Source organism: Lithobates pipiens, unplaced genomic scaffold, assembly GCF_037356315.1.
Source record: "Lithobates pipiens isolate NorthernLeopardFrog02 unplaced genomic scaffold, aLitPip1_a1.2 Scaffold_18, whole genome shotgun sequence".
In the NCBI taxonomy this organism is placed as follows: domain Eukaryota; kingdom Metazoa; phylum Chordata; class Amphibia; order Anura; family Ranidae; genus Lithobates; species Lithobates pipiens.
Window position 1 is genome coordinate 245,672,567 of NW_027507758.1, and position 24,270 is coordinate 245,696,836.

The window sequence follows — 24,270 nt, forward strand, 5'->3', positions numbered from 1 at the left end:
AAACTATGTCCCCTTTTCATACACAGGAAGACCTCAGTCGGGGGGAGGCTGTGGCAAGTGGCAGCCAGGAGGTCGACCAACGTCCTCCTTCTCCTCCTCCTGCCCCAACTACAGGAGACCAGCCACAGCCTCAAAGGATGCCTGGAGGGAAGTGCCTAAGGAAGACGAGTGAGTGATGGCCTGGGTTCAGTCTGGTCTGCCAGAAGATGCAGCCTCTTGAAGATCCACATCCTGGGGACATAAATGGCATCTGAATTCATGTTCTCTAGGACTTCTGGACCAGACTTCTCTCCCTGAGATAGGTACTCCTCAGGTCACCAATTTTTGATATTTTAATTTGTTCATGTCTGCCCTGGGGGCAAAAGGCTGCACCAAAGTAACAAGTTTCTCCAGCGCTGCGTTCCTCTTCTTATTTTATTGCGACCAAAATAAAGGTTTTTTTTGTTTGATGAAATACTTGTGTATGTGTTTTCCTTCCAAAAGTACAGTTTATTTGTGAGCAGGCAGGTACATTTCAAAAAAACAAAGTGAAATGAATAACAAGGGGTACCAACAATAAACAACCTCCTGTAGATTAAAAAAGAAAAACAAAATATCAAAAATACAATAATGTTGTTGTGGTATGTTTACACACAAAAAACACCACAAAAAAAGGAGAAATTAGCAAACTGTCTTTAAAGGAGATTTTTAGGAATGAAAAAAAAAAATCCAAAAAAGAATAAACAAAATCTAAAATTGTGTAGATGTGACGCAAAATAAAATTGTATTGCTGAAATGGTTAAAAAAGAGTAATGAAATACGTTTGGGAGAAGTGTGTGTGACTATGAGCATCAAAAGAAGTCCGTTCTTGCAGCATTGTAAAGAACAAGAGAATGCGCTTCATGAAATAATTTTTAACATTGCAGCGTGACGAATGTGCTATACCGCTTATGAGCAGTAGTTTTACCTGAACGAGCGCTTCCGTGTCGGAATTTGAATGTGAGCATGCGTGGCACCTTGTCCGTCGGAGTAGGCTACACATGATCGGAGTATGTCCGATCGGACCAGTTTGTCCGAAAATATTTCCAGAAAGTTGGAAAATTGGGTCTGATGGATATTCCGACAGAAACAGTCCGATGCATACCACACACAGTCGGATTATCTGACAAAACGGTCTGATAGGACACATTCCGTTGGAATCTCTGACCGTGTGTACAAGGGCTAAGAGTACCTGAACCTCCTTTCCAACCCTCTGATTCCAAGTTGAAAGACTGTTCAATGGTTTGAGTTTGCAAATAAAATCCATTCAAGTGGATCTATTGTCAGCCTCAAGTTACTGGACCATCTACCTTGGGACATCCCCTAGACGTGCAACAAGGAGAACGGAAGGTAACGGTAAGCTCAAAAATAACCAGCAGCTCCTTCGGGGGTTAGTGCTACATTGCTATATATAATATATATATATATATATATATATATATATATATATATATAAATATAAATATATATATACTCATACTGTTGTGAACTCTTTGCTGAGTCGATTTGGGGTGTGGCTGTATTTCATTGTTCTATTATGTATTTGAGAAAAGTATTATGGGATGTGCATGTGTGGTTGCTGTGAGGAGGGAGGGGGAATTCCTCCAACAGCTCTGCCTGCTGATTGGACAATCTACCCCGCCCTGAATGCTAAGGGTGATGGGGGATTGTCCCGAGTGTTACCTTTCTGTACCTGTGTTTCAATAAACAGTTCATGTTCAGCAGCCAAAATGAGTACTGCCTGGTTCTTGGTTGCAAGAGGTTGGAAAATCTGATATCTATATTCAGACTGGAAGGAAGCAGTATATGACGAAAGCACTCAAGTGAAGTGTGGGATATTTTTTTACATCTGTAATCACCTATGTGTGCATGGATACATAGGCTAACATGCAGGTGCATTTACAGGCAGACAAAAAAGACAAATGTCTGTAAATGTTTTAAGTCCTGTGTGCAAGAGCCCTTAATATGTTTTATAATGACATTCTGTAATCAAAACATATTGAACAAAGTATTCTCATGGAATCGAATACAGTAATATTGACTGTAATACCTCAAACCAGTATATGTGGTTTATTGATAAATGTATATTTTAGTATCCTGAACAGAGTACACATCAGCCAATTTGTTCTGTGAATAATGCAGCAAGCAAGAGTTTTTGCAGTACTATTTAGAGACAAAAATATCAAGTTACCCATCTAGAATAACTTGATTCAAAGTCACCTCTAAAGGTATGTTTTTTAATAGAAAGAGTGGTTATCACATAAATTAACAGAGGTCTGGACTAAAATAAAAACTGTACCTGCTTTCTTGCCTTTCATTTTTCAACTAGAAACCTAAACAGTTGCAACAGGATTGTTACTATAAGCATATTGCAGATACATGGGCCAATTATTATGGCTGCTGTAATACAATATGAGCAATAAGACAATTTTTTTGTGAATTGGGGATCTTACATAATATTTAGGGTGTATTCACAGTATAAAACATATTTTGCAGAACTATTCATCCAGTTGTAGCCTTATGAGTTTATTTGAAATCTCCATTAATACCTGTACATCATTGTAATTAGAAATATATTTCCCTTAGAGGGAAATATATATTTAAAGTATTGAGTGTTGTGTTGGTGTTACTGTAATTAGTTCAACTTCAAAGCTTGGCCTTTTGTTTTCCCAGATAACATCTCACCTGGGAAGTAAACAACAGCTTTCTTTGACTCATCCAATCAGGCTGTTCCCAATATACATTTACTAGGTACAGTGACCAATTAGGGAGAAATATATTAGCCACACTACAGAAAGTAGGGGGGATATAATGCTTTGTGAGCAAGCCAACTCATTCTGGTGTGGGAGCACGTGGCAGTCACCATGGGCTGACCTGAAGTTAACAGGTAATCTAACTCTGAACTTGCACCTTATATTGTATTGTAAATATGGTTCTGTGAGTAATTTGTAAATATCATGTATGCCAGGGGACCTACACTGTATATTGTGATGTAAATACTGTCTGGTGTGTAATTTGTATATATTATGTAACCCTATAAATTAATGTGTATTGCTGATTGAACTACCTCTTTTGTACAAGATCTCTCAGATCTAGATATGTATATGTCCATACTACTACAATGATTGAGGTGTATGCACATAATCTTAAATAATAGTCAACAAGTGGCGACCACGAAGTTGAGTACAGGACTGAAAGTATTTAATATAATACCAAGATTTGTGTAAGGCAGATTAAAGTTATTGGGGGAATTTAAACTGAGTCAGTTTGTCCTATAGTTTGAAGGTCACAGCAGATCTATCTAGGGAAAAATACAGGTAAATGTTTTGTTGTATCAGTGGGTATTAGATTAACTCTAAAAAGGAGGGAGGATACACCACATATTTTGTTTTGCTTAATATCCTGTAATTATAATTAAAAAAAGTTCTTTGGATGTACCTTTATATACCGGTCCATGTAAGGGGGAGGAAGTAACTTAGCGGGAAAAGTTTTTTGTTATTATTTTTTTTATTTATTGTATTCGATGCTGCTCACCAAGCTTCATTGCTCTCTCTAACAATTGTTTGAGTGTGCTGCATGGTGAGTACATGGGTTTCATTGGAAAGACGCCAATTGGAGTGCGGTCTTGGTTTTGTTGAAAAGGTTCAACAGATTTTTTTTTTAATGGTCTGTCCACTAAATGCATAATATTTGTGTATAGGGCAGTGAAACTAGCTACAAGAGAGTAGTTTGTTTATTTTAGCTGTGGAATTTTACAAGCAGTAATATTCTCATGGTTGTCAGTTAAAGTACAGAACTGTGCAAGTCTTGTTGCTGAATGCTGAAGCTAATATCTGAGAAAGATTATTAGTATAGGGTAAAATAAGGTGCATCTTGCATACTGTATTATACCTTGAAATTTTTTTAAGGATGAAACCTTACCACAAATTTGGTAATCCGAGTTTGTGGTAGATTCATTTTTTTTTTTAAATGAATTGGGTTTAACTTTGGTGTAAACACGGCTGTGTTTACCTTTCTATTGTAAACTGAGAGGGTTATTCACCCTATTTGATACTTGTGGCCTTAGTATTGTTCCTATTGTCCCCCGGGTCTATTGTTCTGCGGGGGTAGGTTCAGACAAGGTAAACTACAGGCTATTGTGAGTAGATTTGGGGTGTCTCCAGTAATCTAAAAGATTGTTTTAATGAGAGCTGAAAATATATAAAAAATTTTTCTTTTTCCTCCTCTCCGCTTTACTGTATTTTCTGGATTTTATTCAATTTGAGTTTCTGGTTGTTTTCCCTACTTCTTTACGGTAATATCAAAGTGACTGTATAGTACAGTTAACTTAATTCAGCTTACAAATTGTGCATTGTATAGCTTACAAATTGTGCATGGTATAGCTTACAAATTGTGCATTGTGCATTGTATAGCTTGGTAATGTCTGCCATGTCTTATCTAGAAAATTTTGTAGCAACTTATACTCTTAAACAGAAGAGCAATAAATGTGCCTGTGATGCTAAGTTAAAAGCATCTCCTTGGACTTATGTCCAGGAGTTATTTGAGGAACAAGCTAAAACAACCAAAAAGAAAAAGCTCAAAGGTCTAGCCTTGGCAGGCATGTATGCAGCTTGCATGGCTATGAATGCTAAAATACAGCAATTTGAAGCTATAACCTACAATAACAATATTACAATGTCACAGTTGCTACAAACAATTTCAATCCTTAAAGGACAGGCAGCTATGGCCAGCAGATGCGAACATGGTAATGCTATGGTAATGCTATGGCACCTACTTGTGCCTATGAAATTGGGGACACTAAAGAATATGAAAAGTATCGGGGAAAGGAGGATATGGATTCTAATTCTACTTTTCCTGTGGCGATGGGAGAAATCGCAGAGCCACAAGAAAATCGAGAATGCACCATGGTCACATACCCACCAGACAATGGGGACCAGATATCCACAAATGAGGAGCAAGACAAGTTCCCCAACATTGGCAAAATTAAAAATAATGAACTCATTATTTCACACGCAACCAATGTGCAACAGAGGGGGGAGCTTTTAGGTGTGAGAAGTCCAAATGACCAGGTATAGGCATCTCCCAGCTCAGGGCAGCGTGGCCAATCTACACATACCATGGATTGTAATGCAACCATTTTTAGTATTTCTACAGACAACAGGAAGCTAGCTCCGTCTGGAGTAGGCGTTAATTTCAACAACTCATTGAAAGGTGAGAGTTCTTTTGTAAGTACCCCTAGATCTCTTATGAAGACAGGAAAAGCAGTTAATCAGGTTTTAGCCATTGAAGATTCTCAGCCTAAAACCACACCAGTTGTTAAGAGACGCTTTAATACTTTGCAAAAGATAAAGTGCTATACCTGTGGGTTATTAGGCCACATTTCTCAATTTTGTTTGTCTTCTGGTGAAATGATATTTAAACAGAAGCAATATACAACAAGGAGGCGTGACGTAGAAGTGTACTCACCACGCTGGGGGGAAGGGCCTAGGAGTAATAAATATGAAAATACAAAATCATACATCCCTTCCTCAACTATTAAGGCTGAAAATTAGGCTTTACAGCAGGAGATTAGGCAAATTAAACAGGAACGGGATGAATTTGTGAAAGAATTCCAATCCTTTAAAAGAAACGTCATTGACTCCCTGAATTTGAAAAATGGAGGGAGTAACTCGTCTACCGCAAACCAAACCAGTACACTAAAAGCGGGGATGAAATACAACATATAAATTCGTTTTAGAGGTCTATGGCATTTTAGTTTAATTAGATCAAAGTGGGAATGTCATTGTCCATTTACCAATGTACACATAAGAATGATGTATTTTTAATTTTTTGTTTTGCTTTAAATAGGTTAAATAAATAAAAAGGGGGAAAGATTAATAACTGTCTTCTACAAAGTTATCTGTTTTCAGGTATTAAGTGAGTTCAGGAAAGTATATGTCCATATAAATTAGCTGTACATATGCGTAAATACACGCCTAACAAAGGTAAGGTATAACAGTTCATTGTTTTTTGTTTTTTTCTCTCTTCCTCTCACTTTCCTTTGTATTCTCCCAGAGGCCAGAAACGCCTAACAATTCATTTGCAATTACCAAAGTGCTATCCAAGATGTGTGGGATGCAATCGAAATGAATGTGTATGTTTGAGTGATGGAATGCATGGGTATGAACTGTCCATGTGTAAACAAAGATTTTTTTTTCTATGGGGTGTACTCAACATTGCTTTATGGCCATAAATAAGTGTGATCACACTAATGCGCATGCGTTGTACTGTTTATGATTATGTTATAATTTATTAATTTTTTTCATTGGAAATGAGCTCAATACTGGTACCAGTTTAAATTTATAATTTTTTTTTTACAAGTTTAAATGTACTTGCGAATAAATAACCTGTGCACAAATATGAAATCCCAATCCCTATAACGCTGAGGAACTGTAGGAATTTTGTGTTGATTTTTTTTCCTCCTTTCCTGTGGCTTAGAGTGAAGGTTCATTCACTCTGACACTCGGAAACTACATGATACAGCACTTTGCACCTTGTGGCATCTTATGGATTCAGTAGGTCTTGTGTTTTGTTTTGTTTTTCCTTCCAAATTAACTCATGTGATGCTAATATGTGTGAAGGTTATAGGACAACATGTTGTCATTTTTTAAGTTAAGTATTTGCAAACCCCACAAGTTTTTCCATAATTTTTGTCTGTCAGAGTATAGATATGGGGGTGGGTCCTGGACATTATTGACTGTACTTACGGTTGATGGACTCATTACCTTGGCTGGAAGTCTGTTCCAAGCATCCACTACTAGTGTAGACCATTATGAACCTCTCAGAGAGGTACAGTGAGGTGTTATTAATGATTTTTAAGTTTTGTATTTTAGGGTAAATGCACAAACAAGGACGGATGATTGGACCCAGACGTGGGCAAAGTATTGTGAAACACAGATGAGGACCTTAAAACATAATTTTATGTTGGTTTTAAGGAGAAGCCTTGAATGGAATTAATTACAGTCAGGCCTAACTAAATTCTAAAAACTGTTTTTAGGGCGGTCTGTTTCAATAAACAGAGGTCCCGCTCTCTCTAATACAACTTTTTGTGGCCTGCTTGACTTGCAAATGGATTTGCACTGAGAGTCAATTAATATGTTAATCACCACCGAGAGAGGGTGTTGCGTAATGTTTGAAGGCAGATTCAATCATTTTGTTTAACAAAATTACAGCTTCAAGGCTCTTTAACAAATTAAAGGTTGGGGCAGCATTCAATCTGAATAGTTTTATTTATTTTTTTTGTTTAGTTTTTTTTTTTTCCTCTTTCTCTTAAGGAAAACTATTTTACTTTCTTTCCCATATCACCTTATTTATTTATTTTTTGGATGATTCTTCAGTTTGGCTTGGCTATGGTGGAATAAAAAAATTTAAAAAAAAAGAGGGAAGTATGGGGAACATTATATGGAGAACATTTAAAGCAATTACAAATGTTGATATAGAATATTAAAAGCTTCCCTTTAGCATTTTGGGGATGGGGCGAGTTCCAACAGTTTGTGTTTTTCTTTTATGACATTGGATAATTGTTTTATATGAATTTAGGTCATTGTAGCTATTATCATGACAATAGTAACATTAGGGTTTAGCTACAGCCATGTGACTATTTTCTGTGTATATGTGACATACAATCCTCTCTACAGTTCTAATATTGGGCAGTCATCAGATGTGGTCATTGATCATTTTTTTTTTTTTTATGTTGCTCAGTTTTTCCTTTTTGTGCCATAATAAGTTCAAAGAGCATTGAGTGAATATCATAGATATACTGGGACTTGTGAGACTCATAGTGATTGGCAAATAGCAGGGAGTATAGTACATTTGTACTTAAGAGTATTTTAGTTTGATTGTTCCTGAAGCCACTAGTGACTGGTGACATCACACCCATCTGTATTCTGAAATCAAGTTATTTTTGTCTGCGTAGGCGACACTGCCTAATCTGCAATGAGAACTCTTAAAGTGATGACCTCTTCCGTAGCCTGCTAAAGGCAGGGCTCGTACAGTAGCTACACATGGTAGCCAAGGATGGAGCGATATGCCCAAATATTGCACTGAACACAGCTTCAGTAAAAGGAGTTAGTGGTGAGTTGCGATGGCAACAAGATCCCCCTGGACACTTGAAGGGTCATACACAGACATACAGTGGTATTCAGCAGAAGGCAGAGCAGAGTTACTTGCAGGCATATGACCATGGAGGAAGAAAGATGGGGGATGGAAATCAGACACCTGGCTGAAGGGCGTAACCAAATTATTACACACGTCACTGAGAAAGGGGTCTCATTAGTATGTCGCAGTATATCTATGGCAATTCTAATAAAAGGTCCTTACTGCTCAGACTTACCAGACCAGCATTAATTTGAATGCATATGTCTCAAATGTACTTGTGGTTTTCTTTCTTTACCTATGTCCACATTAATAAAGTATAATCTTAGAAAGCCTGGAAAGCTGGTCCAAAGGCCATTACTGTATGCGGTATCCAACGGGAATCACCAGGGAAGGCTGTCCCAGAAGCAAGGGCAACATGACCAGATTGACATTATTGACTTTCACACTATTATTATTGGACGATGGAGAACAAGGATCCTCATGTTTTTTTTTTTCCTTCGTGTTTTTTTTTTGGTGGGTTTTTGTATCCTATGATTTTTATTATAGACTTATCACATCCAGAACAAGTGATGACTACCGATACTGGGATCCAGAAATGTGAACTGTAGAGATGGAGAGTTAAAAATTTTTTATTCCTTCTCAAAGAGTTTTATTTAATTTCAGAGGGCAAAGCCAAACGTTCCAAATATTAAAGAAGATTGCACATAAACCAATATTCTATGTGTGGCCGAGTCTCATATTCTCAACTGGCCACAAGGGGCCATCTGTAGCCTTATGAGTTTATGTGAAATCTCCATTAATACCTGTACATCATTGTAATTAGAAATATATTTCCCTTAGAGGGAAATATATATTTAAAGTATTGAGTGTTGTGTTGGTGTTACTGTAATTAGTTCAACTTCAAAGCTTGGCCTTTTGTTTTCCCAGATAACATCTCACCTGGGAAGTAAACAACAGCTTTCTTTGACTCATCCAATCAGGCTGTTCCCAATATACATTTACTAGGTACAGTGACCAATTAGGGAGAATTATATTAGCCACACTACAGAAAGTAGGGGGGGATATAATGCTTTGTGAGCAAGCCAACTCACTCTGGTGTGGGAGCACACGGCAGTCACCATGGGCTGACCTGAAGTTAACAGGTAATCTAACTCTGAACTTGCACCTTATATTGTATTGTAAATATGGTTCTGTGAGTAATTTGTAAATATCATGTAAGCCAGGGGACCTACACTGTATATTGTGATGTAAATACTGTCTGGTGTGTAATTTGTATATATTATGTAACCCTATAAATAAATGTGTATTGCTGATTGAACTACCTCTTTTGTACAAGATCTCTCAGATCTAGATATATATATGTCCATACTACTACAATGATTGAGGTGTATGCACATAATCTTAAATAATAGTCAACACAGTAAAACTGCTGGCACATTTGTTTTGTTCAAATAGGGCAAAATCAAATGTTTCCTTCCATTTCCACTACAGGTCAAATGTTATTTATTCATAAAAAATGAATATATATTTTACATGATCCTCCTTCTATCTAGTGGTCATAATGTGGTAATTTTCCCGAACCACTTTATTTTTATGAATGAAAAACATTCACCCTGTAGAGGAAAGGAACATTCAAATGTACCCCATTTGCAAAGAACGAATATACCAACAATTTTTAATGGACTAATAAAAATGAATTCTTTAAAGCGAAACTACACTGCACCTAATTATCACAAACCAAAAACGTTATTTAATTTATTTTTTATATTTAAAGTGGTTGTAAAGTAATAATAATAAAAAAAAATAACAAACATGTTATACTTACCTCCACTGTGCAGTTAGTTTTGCACAGAGTGGCCCCCGAACCTGGGCGGCTGTCTCGGCTTCCCCCCACAAGTACTTCTCACGTTCATGTGAGCTCCCTCGCATGGTGAGAAGCACTTGTGGGCATGCTCCCGTTATACAGCCGGGGGCAGGGTTCGTGCCCCGCCCCGGCATGCTCATCAGTGGATGTGATTGACAGCAGCGCGAGCCAATGGCTGCGCTGCTTTCAATCCATTCACTCTAGCCAATCAGCGGCTGGATTTTGGAGGCGAGCGCAGGACTTTTGAGGGGTCAGGTGAGTAAAACAGGGGGGCTGGGGGCGCCGGCACTGTCAGATGTTTTTTCACCTTAATGCATAGAATGGGTCTATGTTTTCCACAAATGTAGCTTTCATATGTTTTAAAATGAAAGGAAAATTATAAGATATAGCCCAATTAAAAAAAAAGTCAAAAAGCAGTTTGGTACAATACTGATCATCAATCTACTGCTGTTCTACACAGAGGTCCTTCAGTGTGGAGGTCTTTAGACACATCAATTATATATTTGTTGAATTCATTTTTTAGACTGCTTGGCTGATTAAACAGTTTTTCCATTGAAATAGGTTTAAGCTAATAGTTATACATCCTGGTTCATTTACAATTTTATTTCATCAAGCTCATGATTTCTCCAACAGGGGTGGCTTTATAGGCACAAAGGGAAAGATGCCCTTTGAAAGATCTATTGTTTTTTTTTTCACTTTGTCCAGTTTATAGTCAAAGGTAATGAGTGTTTATAAATGAACAAAAATCCCTGTGTATGGCTATGTACAGCTCTCTACCTCCAGTCCATCACAGAATGTGATATTGCTTTTTTTTCAGCTGCTTCCTGCAAGACATTTTATAATTAAATGTTCTCCTGGCCACCTTATATTACATGTATTTTATCTATATGGTTGTCCCTTTTTGCTCTTACTGCACCCTTACTGTTTTCTACTTAACAAATTAAACCTTCATTAAACCTGAATTATGAAAAAAAATATTTGACAGAACATTAATAAAAGATATATTATACCATTAAGTTGAATAGACTTTATTAAATTACTTGAGGAAATTGTTTCATATTTTGATAATTTCCTGTAGTATACATTTTCAGACTCATGTTACATTGCTTTATATCTCCAGATACTTCTTTTGACCCATGGGTCAAGGTTTTTTTAACTTTATATGAAAATAAAGTCTTTATTTGTTCATGAAAAGAAAAATGTACAGGCAACATTTGTCTGTTAGAAAATAGCTATATGAGATGTCATTTTAAAATTAGTAATCAAAACTTTTTAATTTGTTCAGGCTGTATGTTTACAGCTTTAATGAGTATCTTAAATTGATTTTAAATTGCAGTGAGTTTGAACTTAGTAGCAAATTATACTACTAATTTGTCAGAAAGGTAACATCAGATAGAGTGATGCTTATTAAAATCTTCATCTTTAAAACCTTGGTAACTTCACCTTAAAATGCTGAAAATTAAAATAATTTCTCAATTGATACACATTGGGATTTCTGGAATAATTTAAAGATCTTGCAAGGAACTAATGGGGGAGGTTAACTAAAACTGGAGCACACAGAATCTGGTGCAGCTGTGCATAGAAACCAATCAGCTTGTTAAATTACACTTTGACCATAACACCTAGAAGCTGATTGGTTACTATACACAACTACACCAGATTCTGTGTGCACCAGTTTTTGGGCAGTTGGTGGGTGATCTGTCCTTGAGGCTGATTCTCATGCTGCCCTCTTTGCTTTTAACCACTTCAGCCCCAGAAGATTTACCCCCTTAACGACTAGCCCATTTTTTGCGACAATTGCGCAGTCGTGTGATGCTGTACCCAAACAAAACATTTTTTCCCACAAATCAAGCTTTCTTTTGGTGGTATTTGATCACCTCTGCAGTTTTTATTTTTTTCACTATACACAAAAAAAGACTGTCAATTTTGAAAAAAAAAATATTTTTTACTTTTTGCTACAATAAATATCCAAAAATAAATAAAACATTTCTACATCAGTTTAGGCCAATATGTATTCTTCTACATATTTTTGGTAATAACATTTTCAATAACGTATATTGATTGGTTATAGCATCTACAAAATAGGGGATATATTTATGCCATTTTTATGTGATTTTTAGCGGGACTGCAACATTTTGTGAGACAGAATCGGACACTTTTGAAACTTTCTTGGGACCAATGACATTTATACAGCAATCAGTGCTATAAAAATGCACTGAATACTGTAAAAATTATACTGGCAGGGAAGGGGTTAACACTAGTGGTAATCAAGGGGTTAAATGTGTTCCCTGGGAGGTGTTTCTAACTGTGGGGGGAGTGGATTGACTGGGAGTATGGAGAGATCGCTGTTCCGAATCACTAAGAACAGACAATCGCTCTGTACTCCCCTGACAGAATGGGGATCTGTTTGTTTACATTGACAGATCCCCATTCTAGCTCTCGGTGGACCGATCCCAGGTAGCCAGCCAACATCGTGACCACCGGCCATGCGCATCAGCTCCCCCGCTGTGCACCCCACAATCCCCCGAGCGCACCTGCTATAGCCGTTAAAGGAATGGATTTACAGCTATGCCGATTCACAGGATCGAGCCGACCTGTCACTAATAATGGTGGCTGGTCGGCAATCTGTTAAACCAGAAGCACTGCTACACTGCATGTACCCACATCACCTGCTGGCCCAAATAGTGAACTACTCCAGACCGTTCATGAGATATTTACTGGAAACATGTACAAATTAAACATTACACTAGAGCTTCAGCAAAAGTGATCCTGCTGGTCTATATCAGCTTTGATCCGTGTCTTCCTGTTTTTACCCTTGCTACTACAGTTTTCAATATACTATTTGTTGCAGATTGCCATTACCTTTGAGGATTTTTTTCTTGATTATGTTGCATCTCTTTCCACTGCTATTCACTAATTGGTATTTTACAGCTTCATCTTCATGCTATAGGATAACTGTAGTTTTTGGTCCCAAGAGAAATAGAGTTGCATGTAATGTTTAAGAGGTATGAAATTGAATTTCTTGGTTAAAGTGGAGGGTCTATGATAGATCTCCAGAAGGTCACCACCACGCTGATATTCTTGAAAACAGCAAAAGCTGATTGGAAACCAGTCATTAGGTATTAGGCTATGACCGCTTTTGCTACCAAGTAATTTTGCTTTAAATAGTAGCTACCAATTATTTTTTTTCCGTTATTTGTCTTCTGGACCAACCTGTGCTGCTGTCCATAACTGTCCGTATTGCAGCTAAGTCTATGCAGAGTCAGTCTGCTGTTTCTCGTCTGGGTCGCATACTGAATTCCTGCTCATCTTCCCTTGCAGGTGTGATTTTTCCACTTTCCAGTAATGTATTAAGCCATTTGTTTAAATGTTCTTGCACTCTTCCTGCTGGTTATTATTTAGAAGTGCTGAAGGGCACTTCCTCTGATATCATGTCCAGTAAATCTATTTTAAGTAGACGTGGTCCCAAAGCTCTTTTGGCTCTACCGCTGCTGTTGGTCACAGGAGCTCACTTAGTTCAGAACTGCTGTGACCTATATTCAAATGACAGTGGAATGAAAATCACTCAGCCCCTCCAGACTCTGGAGGGATACCGACTTTAATGTTTGGATTCCATCCAGATTCTTGGCAGCTGGCTCAACTTCTCAGTGTGTTGCTCAGAGCCTGAGCCAGCTGCTCCTGCTCCTTGCACAGCCCAGTGCTCCAGTGAGTGCTGAACGAGCAGAGCAGAGTGCAGGGGACTGACAGGCTCTCTGTTTGTTGAATACAGAGAAATGAGCAGTCAGCAGTGTTTGATCACTTAGTTCTCAGTATTAGAGACAGCAGGGATGAATGCAGCATCAGACCAATGCTGCATCCACCTAAGTGAGTATGTACAATAGCCAGTAGCCAATAGCTTCCGTCTCGTAGTTGAATCTGATCATGCGTGATTTTTGGCGTGTTGGAATTGCATACACACGATCAGTTTTTTCCGTCTGGAAAATTGAGAACATGCTATCGTTTTTTGCCTGGCGGTAATTCGGACAGCTAAATTCCGATGGAGCATACACACGGTCCCATTTTCAGAAGAAAAGCTCTCATCAGTCTTTTTCTGGCCGTAATTCCGATCGTGTGTATGCGGCATTACTGTTCTATACATGTAATCATGAACGCTGTTTAAGCTGCTGATACCGGTTAATGACATTTACCCATTTCTCAATGATCCCTGTTATCTGCCTGTCCTGAGCTCTCATCTATTTAACCAGAATTCGGTACCTTGATTATTTTCTGCCAGCTGTCACCAGTCTATGTATATTCAAGGGCTGAAACCTGGGAGCTGGTTGCAGAAAAGCCCATCAGTTATTACAGGATAGGTGGTTCCTTAGACAGACTTAAACAGAATTTTAGTTTGAAGAGATTTTAATAGGGTGCATGGATACCATTTTGTTTACAAGTACCTACTTTTTTTTTTTAGTACTCACCAATTACCAATACCTACCAAGTGTTTTGATTACACTTCAGCTGCCAGCAATGGTACAAAGCATTGAAAAGTTATTTACAAATGAAATATTTTTTTTTTGTGCTTTTTCAATATAAAACATGTAATTATGGGGGGCGTGTCCAAGATGGCGATGTGAGCTCCTGCTTTCTGGTCGAGCTCTGCTGGGATTCTGGTTATTATCCGGCTCCTGAGGGTGCAATATCCTAATTAAATTATCATCCCTGCAACACCTGGATGAGGCACAGATCATCAGGCGCATCTGCCTGCAAGGGAAAGAAGCTTTGTTTCCCAAGAGCTGCCGTCCCTCTCCTCTGCCCGCTTGGAGCCCCATGCAAAATGCGGCTCCCACAAGGCCTCCCAAATGGCCCCTATGGAGTCAGCTGAACCCATAGCCACATGTCAGGCCCCGCTAACAGCTAAAATCGAGGCTGTCCAGCCTCGATGTAGACCTTCTGCGACAGAATATGGACAAACTGTGGCCCAGAGTGACAAAGACAGAGCAGATGGTGAGTACCACGGAGGATGAGGTGTTGGAACACTCTGCTGCACTCCGCACCCATCATACCAAAGTCAAGGCCCTGGAATACAGGGCTGAAGATGTGTAGAACAAGAATAAGAGGAACAACCTCTGCATTGTGGGTTGGGCTGAGGGAGCATAAGGGAACCATCCAACCATTAGACTACCTTTGTGGAAGGCATGCTACGTTTCCTACCCAAAGCATGCCTTTCCCCCACTACAAAGTGGAAAGAGCGCACCGCCTCCCACCTAAACCAGGGCCACCAGAAATCCACCAAGGACCTTCATACTCGAATACTGAATTTCCGAGATAGAGACGAAATCCATCATGCCTCCCGGGCCCTTGGGGACCTCCGCTACCAGAATAACAAATTACTGATATTCTCTGCCTACTCAGTGAAGACACAGAAGCTACGGAAATCTTTTGACCAGGTAAAGGGTCAAAAGAGCGCTGAGTTGTTCCCAGCATGCCACAAGAAGCCTCTCTTTGGCTGGTGTCCCTGCCACATGTTCGTTGACCCGTCGCTCTACTTTTCCTGTTGGTCACAGGAGCTCACTTAGTTCAGAACTGCTGTGACCCATATTCAAATGACAGTGGAATGAAATTCACTCAGCCAGTCCAGACTGGAGGGATACCGACGTTAATGTTTCATTTTCATTTTAAGCATCATTTTTTTTAAATATTTTTTTCATTGATACATGCCTCTCAGGGCAGTAGGCAGGCCCCATACCCTTTTTATGGGCAATAACCTGCATATAAGCCTTTAAAATGTCCCATAGACATTAATATAGTTTGCCACTCTGGGCAAAACTTTTTCCCTGTTTGGGAATTCTGGTGCAAGCCGCGCATGGACCGCACTACAGGCAGCCGTGCCACCACGATACTCTGTGCTATTATCCTAGATAACAGTCTGTAAGTGCAATCTTTTAAAATAAATGTTTGGTTTAACCCCCCTGGCGGTATTCCCAAGTCTGGCTCGGGGTGGAGATTTTATACCAAAAGCGGTAACCCCGAGCCAGACTCCGGACCGCATAGCTGAATGGAGAGTTTACTTACCTTGTCCCCTGGATCCATCGATGTCCCCCCGCTGTACGAGCGAGCCATGCTCCACTCGATCTATCACGGAGCCGATCTCCATTCCCTGCCAGCGTTGCGACGCACGGGGACGGAGAACGCCGCCAAATTCAAAAAGTAAAACACACAGTATACCGTATATACTCGAGTATAAGCCGAGATTTTCAGCCTCTTTTTTGAGGCTGAAAGTGCCCCCCTCGGCTTATACTCGAGTCATCGCTGTCTGCCCGCTTGATCAGCGTGTCGAGCAGTTAGACAGCGGCCATTCTATAATTCAAAAGCCGCGCCTCCGGCTCCGCCTTCGCCTGTGATAGGCGGAACACTGAATTTCCCAGCAGCCTGTGTTCCGCCTATCACGGACATCGTATCATCCTCGTACTACGGACGAGGATGATACGATGTACGTGATAGGCGGAACACAGGCTGCTGGGAAATTCAGTGTTCCGCCTATCACAGGCGAAGGCGGCGGCGCAGCTTTTGAATTTTACAATGGCCGCCGAGGCGCCGACGAAGAGGGCACGGGACGGAGGCAAGGCAAGGCACGGCACGGGACGGGACGGGACGGGACGGAGGCAAGGCACGGCGGCAAGGCACGGAGGCAAGGAGGCAAGGCACGGGACGGAGGCTCGGGACAAAGGCTCGGGACACAGGTAGGCTGGACACACACACACACACACACACACACACACACACACACACACACACACACACACACACACACACGGATGGATACACACACACACAGGGATGGATGGATGGATGGAGACACACACACACAGGGATGGATGGATGGATGGATGGAGACACACACACAGGGATGGATGGATGGATGGACACACACACACACAGGGATGGATGGACGGACACACAGGGATGGACGGACACACAGGGATGGACGGACACACAGGGATGGACGGACACACACACAGGGATGGACAGGCATGTCTTACCCTCGGCTTATACACGAGTCAATAAGTTTGCCAGTTTTTTTGGGGGTAAATTGGGGGCCTCGGCTTATATTCGGGTCGGCCTATACTCGAGTATATACGGTACATACAGTATAATATAATCTTACAGATTACATTGCTGTATGTAATCATTTCACATCCCCTTTGTCCCTAGTGGTCTGTCCAGTGTCCTGCATGCAGTTTTATATCATAAAAACTGTTCTTTCTGCCTAGAAACTGGAGATTGTCCATAGCAACCAAAACTGTCCCTTTACATCAAAAATTATTTTAGACCAGCTAGAAAACAGCAATAATAAATTAGAATCACTCGCAGAATTGAGGGATAGCGATTTGTGGGGAGATCCGTCATCAAATACTGAAAAGTAATGACAGTGACAATTCTGCAACTGAGCAAGTTTCAGTGTTTTTGATTTGATTACATTATTGAATAGTTTTTATTATATTATTATTTGGTATAATTATTTATAGTTATTTATTATATTATAATTTATGATTTCATTTTTCAAACTTTATCATACCCGGGATGTCTGCTAGACTCTGGTTTGAACAGATTTAAGGGAGTCATTCCTAAGAATTACAGGACTACAATATAAAACGCCAAATTTTCATGCAAAATAATTGTACTGCTTTCAGCACCTAAAATCTGAAATAATCATACCGCCAGGGAGGTTAAAATAATAATGCAGTCCTCCTTGTATTTCTGTACCGTCCTGTGAGCATGTGATAATCCAGAGTCATAGAGAGGCGGTAACAAAGATCCATGTTGCTTAAGCTAAGATCAGCCTATATGCTCATTGACCTTTTGGGTCTGGTAAGCTGCAATTTCATTACTTGTGCACGGAGGTGCACTTTGAAGGCTACCGAATGCTATAATATCAGCACGAATCGACTTTTTTTTTTTAGAGAGTTTTTTTTTTCTTGGGACTTTGTGCTCAAGTTTCTACTTATTATCATTTGCTGTTGTTCACTGCACACCAGATGGTTATAGGTGTGAATCATTGTTATTTTGGTATATATATTTTGGCAAGGCAGCAAGACATTTTATGATATGCAACATTGAATGGTTTGTATGTCCCTTATATAGGTGCATACAGTTCTACATTCACTTAAATATTTTTATTGTTATTATATTTTTTTATTTTTTTTATAACAATTTTGGATATTATGTTAACGTCATACACTGGGAGAGTGTGCTTTATTCACATCACTCATTTTTATCTCCTAGTGTTTAAGAAGTTTCAGGTGCAGCAGTCTTTGTATTTGATTTGCCAGCACTTCCTTTTTTTACATCATACCTAATAATTAACTCCTAACATGCTGTATAGTTAAAACAATTTTTACACTATTCACACTTTAGGCAAAAAATGACTACTTACATACTTCTGTATGAATTGGAGCAAGTCTCTTTTCTAAGTAGAACACCCATCAAAAGAAAATAGTAGCAGACAAATATAAAATAATTATTTCTGTAAAGTTATTCATTTATTTCATTGTCTTTACACGGTATGTTTTTCTTCTGAGTCTTCCTTGAGACTGTGCAAGAGAGTGTGTGCATTATGCAGGTAGGTGGCAGATTACAAGCACATACATATTCTTTTCACTTTTTGTAGTAGAAGAAAGCTGTCAAAAGTTTTAACACAGGCAGGCTGAAAGAGTGAAAAATGTCAAGGACATTGTCTGAGGAGCTGATCATTTATCCATTACCTTAGGCAGGCCATAGGTGGTATGAATTTCTTTCTTGCGACCACGGGTTGCAGGGAAGAATTTTGCACAATTGTACAATTCCCCCATCAACACAGACAGTGCTGACAGGGTAATCCCTCCTACCGAGCAACTTTCTGCTCCCGGCAGGGGTCTAAGGGGGGGAAGCCATTCTCACCAGGAGAAAACAGTGATTATTTCTAGCAGCTACATCAGCCGCTAGCCATAATTGCAAGTGAATCTGGCAGGCTGGTTAGACCCAAATTGATCTATCGAATTTTGGGCGGTTCCTGCTGGACCAAATGAGATTTGAGAAGCCCTAGAGTTCTAAAACCTGCACTTTAAAAAAATAAAGTTTCTACTGTTTTAGTCTTAAGAGCTGACCATTATGTATCACATCCAGAGAATGTTGCCCCCCAGTCACAAAATGCAGCATCTTGCCAGTCACACTACAAAAAGTATATCTAAATTTCTGTTTATCATATATGTTATTAAGTTCATTACATACCGCAACTGATGATACTGTAGCTTTACCATCTCCCCCTACCTGCCAAAAAATGCTTATTTTCTGTTTATTTGGTCATAGGGTTCTTTTTACATTTTAACTTTCACTTTAATCAACACTGGGAACTGTGATAAAAAAGCATATGCTCAACAAAAATGCCCTAAAATTGCCCTAATATTGCTGTTGGTTTCGGATATTAAATGCATTAGCTGTCAGCAAAACAAATCTTGCATTAATTATTTTCTTAATTACTCATTTCTATTTCCAATAGTGCTATTTCTATTTCTATTATGTGATAAACCTTCATTTCTAGAATATTTTGTAAATAAACACTTCATACATGGTGCCTCCATGACACGGTATGGTAGCAAGGAGTGTTGGGCTTCTTAATAAGATGTTGTTGACTGTTTCTACAAATTAAAAGTACGGTACAGAAATATCTGATAGAGGATGTGTCCCCTGCTCTGATTAAAGGAGAAGTATAGCCAAACCAGCATTTTTGCTCAGGTAACTGTGAAAAACAAGCAATCGCCAGCGTTTTATCACTCAGTTCTCAGTGTTAGAGCCGGCAAGGGGCAGAAGCACCATTGAACTGATGCTGCACCTAGCTAGGTAAGTATGATTCTTAAAAAAAAAACAAAAAAAACATACTTCTGTTTTGATTGAAGTGTGTGTAGCCTGATTTCAAAAGTCAATTTACAACTTAGGCTATTCATAATATAGTAGTAAACCAGTCTTACAAAATGTTTGGATTGCTTTGGGCTTACCACCCCAGGCTGCCAAAGGCTAATATGAAATAGACATATGCAATATTTTTATTTTCCTGGCTAAAAATGAACACAAAAAAAATGTTCTTCTATTGTGTATGATAATTTATACACACTAATATAATGATGAAAAATACAGCGCTATAAACAGGTTATATACACGGAAACAGCAGATGGAAATTTACCAGCAAATTTGACCATTTTATATAACTTGTACTGATTGATTCATGAATTACTCAATGAATAACTCTGAAGTTGGTGGAAATTGGACAATTTTGACCACAGGCTCTATGAGATTCAGTGTTAGGCCGCGTACACACGGGCGGACTGTTCGCCCAACCTTGTTCGTCAAACAATCCGACAAACAGTCCGCTCAAAATTAGCATGAACGGACTTGACCACACACGATGAACGAACAGTCCGCTGAAAGCGTGCGCGATGACGTACGTCACGTACAACGGGACTAGAAATAGGAAGTCCAAGACACAGCAAAGCACCCTTTGGGCTCCTTCTGCTGACTTTGCATTAGTAGAAGTTTGGTTAGAGACGATTCGCGATTTTCAGACTTCAGCTTAATTTGTCCGTTCACTGTGGCGCAGTCTACCTGTGAGGTTTGTATCTGTCTTTCGGTACGCGTGGATCAGTTGTACCTGTTATTAGGCGCTTCTGGTCCGCTCGTTTCTGGGTTTCAGGTCGTTCTTCATAGGTCTGGCTGTTCTTCAGTGCGTTCAGTTGAGCTTGTCTGTCCAGCCGACCGTTTCAAAGCCATGGAGAGTGGACGTACTCGGAAACGTGTTCGTGCTATATTGGGGCTTGGTGTTGGGGTTAATACTTTGACCCGGGCCCAGTCTGTGAACAGGGTGAGGAGGAGTTCATGGACAAAGAATTGGTTGCGCCAGCGTGAACAATTCTCGCATATGCCTTTACTTCGTGAGATCCGTGAGAATAATCCTGATGATTTCAGGAATTATCTCAGGATGACGGACCCCGTTTTTCACCGTCTGCTGGCTTTGCTGACCCCTTATATCAGCAGGCAGGATACCTGCATGCGGCAAGCCATCACTCCAGAGCAGAGGCTCGTCGCCACATTGCGCTACTTGGCGACAGGGAGAAGCCTTCAGGACCTCAAGTTCTCGACAGGCATCTCCCCCCAGGCTCTGGGGATCATTATTCCAGAGACCTGTTCTGCCATTATTCGGGTCCTGCAGAAGGAATATATGAAGGTAAGTATTCATTTCATCATGACTTTTAATATCCATGACAGGAATATGATGTGAATGTCCCCTTTATATGAATGCATGCATTTATTTATTTATTTTTTTGTGTCATTTTTTTTGAGCTTTTTACCTTTTTGTGTCCCACGTGCATATTTGCTTTCATTAACGTCCTCAGCATTCAATCCTGGGCCCCATATACACCCACAGCCGAGACTGTTTTTCTCTATAATTCATATTGTCAGCTCCATTGTACTATTTTACTTGCCCCCCCCCCCCCGCCACCCACCCTTTGTATACTCTTTGTATACACCCTGTGTGTGTAGATAGATAGATAGATAGACAGATAGATAGATAGATAGATAGATAGATAGATAGATAGATAGATACAGTGGTGTGAAAAAGTGTTTGCCCCCTTCCTCATTTCCTGTTCCTTTGCATGTTTGTCACACTTAAGTATTTCGGAACATCAAACCAATTTAAACAATAGTCAAGGACAACACAAGTAAACACAAAATGCAATTTGTAAATGAAGGTGTTTATTATTAAAGGTGAAAAAAGATCCAAACCATCATGGCCATGTGTGAAAAAGTGATTGCCCCCCTTGTTAAAACATACTATAACTGTGGTTGTCCACACCTGAGTTCAATTTCTCTAGCCACACCCAGGCCTGATTATTGCCACACCTGTTCACAATCAAGGCATCACTTAAATAGGAGCTGCTTGACACAGTAAGGTCCACCAGAAGATCCTTAAAAGCTACACATCATGCCGAGACCCAAAGAAATTCAGGAACAATTGAGAAAGAAAGTAATTGAGATCTATCAGTCTGGAAAGGGTTATAAAGCCATTTCCAAAGCTTTGGGAATCCAGCGAACCACAGTGAGAGCCATTATCCACTAATGGCGAAGACATGGAACAGTGGTGAACCTTTCCAGGAGTGGCCGGCCGCCCAAAATTACCCCAAGAGCGCAGCGACGACTCATCCAAGAGGTCAAAAAAGACCCCACAACAACGTCAAAGGAACTGCAGGCCTCACTTGCCTCAGTTAAGGTCAGCGTTCACCCCTCCACCATCAGGAAAAGACTGGGCAAAAATGGCCTGCATGGCAGAGTTCCAAGGAGAAAACCACTGCTGAGCAAAAAGAACATCAAAGCTCGTCTCAATTTCTCCACAACACATCTTGATGATCCCCAAGACTTTTGGGACAACATTCTGTGGACCGATGAGACAAAAGTGGAACTCTTTGGAAGGTGTGTGTCCAAGTATATCTGGCGTAGAAGGAACACTGCATTTCATAAAAAGAACATTATACCAACAGTAAAATATGGTGGTGGTAGTGTGATGGTCTGGGGCTGTTTTGCTGCTTTAGGACCTGGAAGACTTGCCGTGATAAAAGGAACTATGAATTCTGCTGTCTACCAAGAGATCCTGAAGGAGAATGTCCGACCATCTGTTCGTGTACTCAAGCTGAAACGAACTTGGGTTCTGCAGCAGGACAATGATCCTAAACACACCAGCAAGTCCACCACCGAATGGCTGAAGAAAAACAAAATGAAGACTTTGGAGTGGCCTAGCCAAAGTTCTGACCTGAATCCTATTGAGATGTTGTGGTATGACCTTAAAAAGGCCGTTCATGCTCGAAAACCCTCTAATGTAACTGAATTAGGACAATTCTGCAAAGATGAGTGGGCCAAAATTCCTCCAGGACGCTGTAAAAGCCTCATTGCACGTTATCGCAAACGCTTGGTTGCAGTTGTTGCTGCTAAGGGTGGCCCAACCAGTTATTAGGTTTAGGGGGCAATCACTTTTTCACACAGGGCCATGATGGTTTGGATTTTTTTTCACCTTTAATAATAAACACCTTCATTTACAAATTGCATTTTGTGTTTACTTGTGTTGTCCTTGACTATTGTTTAAATTGGTTTGATGTTCCGAAACACTTAAGTGTGACAAACATGCAAAGGAACAGGAAATGAGGAAGGGGGCAAACACTTTTTCACACCACTGTAGATAGATAGATAGATAGATAGATAGTGTCACATACCTGGTGGTTGAGCCCACGGATGCTGGGAGCGGCTACTCGTATTCCTCCGGCTCAGGAACTCCTGGTAGAGGATACAGAGGTTCTAGAGCACGGAAGGGGCACAAGTGCCAAGCAGGACACAGGTGTAAAGCTCCGGGTGCAGGAGAGGAGCAGATGCAGCAGGAACAGCGACCAGCAAGCGATGGGATCAGCAGAAGACGCACACGCTGGAGCAGCGGGGAAGGTGTTCTGTAGTACGGCTCCTCACGGCAGACCCGTAAGCAGGTAAGGCAGGATACCGGAAGACTGGCACCGTGGAGGGACAGTAGACTGGATAACGTGGAGAACAAGCCGGGTCAGGAACAGGCAGGCAGGTAAGTACCGAATCAGCAGGCAGAAGAATCGTCAGACAAGCCGGGGTCAGAGGCAGGCAGCAAACAAGGGGTCGTCAGGATAAGCCGGGTCACAGGAACGAGCAAGTAGTAAGCAGGAGCAGAGGGGTCACGACAGGAACGCTGTAGACCGGACAGCAAGGAGGCAAGGCAACAGGTCCCCTTAAGTAACCCCTTTGGCGCCAAGGGCCGTCACGGCGCGCTCCCGCGTGCACGCGCACGCCCGCGCGCTCCCGCGGATCCGCGGACCCGCGAGCGCCCAGCAACACCAGCGCGCACCCGCGTGCGCCCAATAGCATTAACGCGCACCCGCGTGCGCCCATCAGGACATCTGCGCACCCGCGTGCGCCCACCTATGTTGGCGCACACCCGCGTGCGTCCACCTGCGTTGGCGCGCACCCGCGTGCGCCCACCTGCGTTAACGCGCACCCGCGTGCGCCGACAGACATTCATGACAGGGGCTTTGCAGCCCGAACCTTCAGTAGCGGACAGGTGGCTGGGCTGACCTTCTTGACATTGCCCCCCCCAAGGGGCAGCCCCCGGATGCCCAACTGGGCCAGCTTAGCTGGGTGCGCTCTCTTGAAGGCCCGGATGAGCTTTTCAGCAT